The sequence below is a fragment of the Gossypium hirsutum genome, chromosome A12 (assembly GCF_007990345.1).
Source record: "Gossypium hirsutum isolate 1008001.06 chromosome A12, Gossypium_hirsutum_v2.1, whole genome shotgun sequence".
NCBI classification, from domain to species: Eukaryota; Viridiplantae; Streptophyta; class Magnoliopsida; order Malvales; family Malvaceae; genus Gossypium; species Gossypium hirsutum.
The window spans coordinates 54683633-54688930 of NC_053435.1; positions in this window are offsets into that span (position 1 = coordinate 54683633).

A 5298-nucleotide genomic window follows, 5' to 3' on the forward strand; every position below is an offset into this window, starting at 1 on the left:
TACGAAAAAATTATATTTTTGCCCCCTAACTTTTACAAAATTATGATTTTTTTCCCTAGGCTCGGAAATTTAATTTCAACCCTTTTTCTTATGTTTTATGACATGCTGAACATTTTCCTCTTCTATGGAAACATAAAATTCTCACTCTAACATGTACTTATGGACATTATGTATTTTTACCGATTATGTCGTTTTGCTCGTTTTCGCTAAAAATCGCTTAGAAAAGATCGTTCTCCTAACTTCAAACATTCATATTCTACCATAAAACATCAAAATACATGCATATCATTTATGGGTAAATTTTTAAACATAAACCCTAACTCGAAATAATGGTAGAAATAGGTAGACCGAGCTACGAGGATTTCAAAAATGTAAAGAACATTAAAAACAAGGCTTGAATGCACTTACTATTGAGCTTGAAAGCTTAGAAAAAACCCTAGCTATGGTAAACATACAAGGTTCGGCCAAGGAAGAAGATAGATGGACAAAATTTTGGCTTATTTTTCCCGTTTTATTTCTTTTAATTACCAAATGACAAAAATACCCTTAAGGCCTTTCTTTAAGATTTTGTCCTATTCATGCCCTTTTTTGTCCATATAAAGTATAATGGTCTAATTGTCATTTAAGGACCTCTACTTAAAACCCCCATTTCAATCAAGTACTTTATGAACTAGAACACACATTTTTCACCTATTTCAATTTAGTCCTAAACATCAAATGAAACACCCAATCGATAAAATTTCGCAACGAAATTTTTTTCACACAATTATGTAATCATAATATAAAGGTTAAAACTTGATCAAAAACTCAGATTCGTGGTTTCAAAACCACTGTTCTGTTTTGGCCCTAAATCGGGCTGTTACACTCTTCACCATAAGCCATATCCGGCTGAATCTCAACCTCAGTTGGCACTATCACATGCGAAGGATTCATCTATATCGACGCAACATGGACACATGGAACATGTTGTGAATCTTTTCCAACTCTAAGGGCAAGGCCATTCGGTAGGCAACAGGCCCTACTCTCTCTGTAATTTCATAAGGTCCTATAAAATAATGACTCATCTTGCCCTTTCTACTGAATCTGAGGACCTTCCTTCATGGGGGTACTTTCAAAAACACCTTGTCACCGACTTGAAACTCGATCTCTTTTCATTTCAAATTTGCATAGGATTTCTGTCTATTCGAAGCGGCTCTCAAGCAATCACGAATCACCTTAACCTTCTCTTCAGTCTCTTTGACCAAATCGATCCCGTGAATCTGATTCTCTTTAAGTTCCGTCCAATACAAGGGCATTCGATACTTGCGTCCATATAAAGTCTCATAAGGCGCCATTTTTAGACTTGACTGATAACTATTATTGTAGGCAAACTCTACCAACGGTAAATACTTTTCCCAACTGCTTTGAAACTCGAGAACACAACACCATAACATGTCTTCTAATATCTGAATCACTCTTTCTAACTGACTATCGGTTTGCGGGTGAAATACCATACTAAAATTCTATTTTGTTCCCAATGCCTCTTGCAACTTCTTCCAAAACCGCGAGGTAAATCTCAGATCTCTATCCGAAATAATCGACAAGGGTACTCCATGAAGTCTCATGATCTCAAAAAAATACAATTCAACCAATTTCTCAAGGGAATAGTCGGTATGCACTGGTATAAAATGTGCCGACTTTGTTAATCTATCAACAATGACCCAAATGAAATCCTTTTTCCTTGGCGTCTAAGGCAACCCTGACACAAAAATCATGGTTACATAGTCCCATTTTCACTCGGAAACCATTATGGGTTGAAGTAAACCCGAAGGTACTTGGTGTTCGGCCGTCACTTGTTGACAAACTAGACACCTAGAAACAAACTCTGAAATGTATCTTTTCATTCCCGACCACCAGTACATTTTCTTCAAATCGTTATACATTTTCACACTACCCGGATGGATAGATAAGCAACCACTATGTGCTTCTCGTAAAATCTTCTGAATAATCTCATCGTCCTTAGGCACACAAATCTTGTCTCGGTACATCATGCAACCGTCAGTACTAACATGAAATTCTGATTCATTTCCCGTCTCACACGAAGCCATCTTAGCTTGCAAATCCTTATCACCTTTCTGAGCTTCACAAATTTCTTGAAGGAACATCGGTCTAGCACTCATCTCAGCTAGAATTAAACCATCATCGGTTTCGGTCAATTGAGTATTCATAGCCCTCAAAGCGAATAATGATTTTCTACTCAATGCATCGACGACTACATTCGCCTTCTTGGGGTTATAGTCAATCGCCAACTCGTAATCCTTTATCAACTCCAACCATCTTCGTTGCCGTAGATTCAGCTCCTTTTGAGTCATCAAATACTTTAAACTCTTATGGTCAGTAAATACCCGACATCTCTCGCCATACAAATGGTGTCTTTAAATTTTCAACGCGAACACGATTGCGACCAACTCTAAATCGTGCGCCGGGTAGTTTTTCTCATGTGGCTCAGTTGTCTTGAAGCGTAAGCTATGACTTTACCTTCTTGCATGAGTACGCACCCCAATCCATTCAAGGAGGCATTGCTATATACCACAAACTCTTTTCTCAGTTCCAGTTGCACTAAAACTGGGGCTTCGGTTAACAGGGCCTTTAGCTTTTCAAAACACTGTTGGCACTTTTCTGTCCATTCGAACTTGACCTTTCTTTGTAGCAACATCGTCATCGGAGTAGCTATCATGGAGAACCCTTTAACAAACCATCTGTAGTAGCCTTCTAGGCCCAAAAATCTTCTAATCTCTGACACATTTATCAATAGTTTCCACTAAATAATGGTCGATATCTTACTAGGGTCAACTCTAATTCCATCACCCGAAACGATGTGTCCTAAGAATCTGACCTCTTGGGGCAAAAACTCACTTTTACTAAACTTGGCATACAGTTGCTTATCCTTCAAGGTTTGCAAAATAGTTCTCAAGTGCTTCGCGTGCTTACTCGCATCTCGAGAATAAATCAATATATCATCGATAAAGACTACCACGAGCTTATCCAAAATACGACCGAAAAATGGGGTTCATCAAATCCATAAATACCGTCGGGGCATTTAAATCGAAAGGCCTGGCAAGGAACTCATAGTGCCCATACCTTGTCCTAAATGCGATTTTCGGTACATCTTGCTCCTTTACTCTGAACTGGTAATAACTGGACCTCAAGTCTATCTTGGAAAACACGGTGGCTCCTTTCAATTAGTCAAATAGATCGCCTATCCTTGGCAAGGGATACTCGTTCTTTACAATCACCTAGTTAAGTTGTTTGTAGTCTATACATAACCTCATCGACCCGTCTTTCTTTTTCACAAAAAGTACTGGAGCACCCCACAGAGAAAAGCTCGGTCTTGCAAAACCTTTATCCGTTAACTCTTGTAGCTAGACTTTCAAATCCTTTAAATCCGTCAGAGCCATCCTATACGGAGCAATCGAGATAGGTTCTGTGCAAGTGACTAATTCAATTCCAAATTCAACTTCCCTCACCGAAGGCAATCCAAGTTATTCCTTCGGAAACACAGCTGAGAACTCACATACCACTGGTACTGACTCGATCTTCAATTTAGATGTTTAAGTATTCAACACAAAGGTGAGGTAAGCTTCACACCCTTTTCTCAAATCTCTCTCTACAGTCATATATGATATTACTACAAGCGAATTGTCTAATTCATCTGTTTCAATCAGAAGAACATCCCCACTCCCATAACTCAATAACTTTTCGTCCACAGTCCACTACAACACAATGAGAAGTTAACCAATCCATCCCAAGAATTACATCAATTTCATTAAATGATAATAACATTAAGTTAGCCGGAAGACAATGACCTCTAATCATCAAGGGACAATTTCTACACACTTGGTCAACCAACACATGTTTGCCTAAAAGGTTGGACACTTTTACCACAAATTCAGTGGACTCGACTATCACATTCATACAGGGTATCAATTTCATACAAATATAGGAATGGGTAGACCCCAGGTCAATCAAAGCAATGACAGATATATCATGGAAGAAAAGGTACCCGTAATCACATCGGGAGACTCTGCCTCTTAACTAGCATGTATAGCATAAGTCCTGCCAGGTGCTCTGCCCTTGCACCTCGCAACAACATCTCTAGGTGCACCTCTACTACTAGCCCCACTTCCCAAGTTCTTACGTGGTCTATGCCTTGAAGAAGCGTTACCTGATCTCACACTTTGATCCTTATCTTTCTCGACCATCTCGAGATAGCTACGAATAAAATGGTCCAATGACCTACATTTAAAGTAGCCTTTTTCATTACCTCGGCACTCACCCAAATGACGTCTACCACATTGTGAACATTTTGGTTTATTTGGTTGGGAACTACCAACACTTGTGATAGAAGTGGTTTGGGCTTTTTTCACCGCGTACTACTTATTCTTGCTCTTGCTTGAGAACCCCATTAATGCTTTTGATCGAGTAGGAAATCCTCTCAATCTCTTGGATAAGGTTTGATGTATTTCCCCATCTGTCTTTTCTTTGAGTCACAAGACTCAATGTCAGCTTTTCTCTTCTCTTTGGCCAATTCTTCAACCTTGCAAGTTCTCTCGACAAGTACCACAAACTCCCTCAACTCTAAAATGCCAACTAATAGATGGATGTCTTTGTTCAATCCATCTTCAAACCTTTTACACATCGTGGCTTCTGTGGATACGCACTCTTGTGCATACCTACTAAGTCTCACAAACTTGCGCTTATACTCCGTCACTGTCATACGGCCTTGTTTCAGTTCAAGGAATTCTTTCCTCTTTTGATCTATGAACCTTAGACTAATGTACTTTTTACGGAACTCCTCCTAGAAGAAATCTCAAGTTACTCTCTCTCTTGATACCACTGACATGAGGGTATTCCACCATTGATAGGACGAATCTCGTAGGAGTGACACTACACACTTCATATACTCCTCCGGCGTGCACGATAATTCGTCAAATACCCTAATGGTATTTTCCAACCAAAACTCTGCTCTCTTTGGGTCATCATCTATGTTTACCCAAAATCCCCCGGCCTCATGCTTTATAATTCTATCCACTGGAGGTTTCTCTCTTCTAGCCATTTCTACTGCTTGAGGAGCTATATGAACGGGTTAAGGAATTGGGGGAGGTGGGAGAGGTGGAGTATTCGGTTTCGCACGAATAAACTCTGAGTATCATGCATCCATCAAGTGAAGGTAAGCTTCTCTAGCCCCTCTGCCCTAACTCATCGCCACAGGCCCACTGTCTACTGGCGCGGTCCCTTCAACGGAAGCTAGCGCATTAC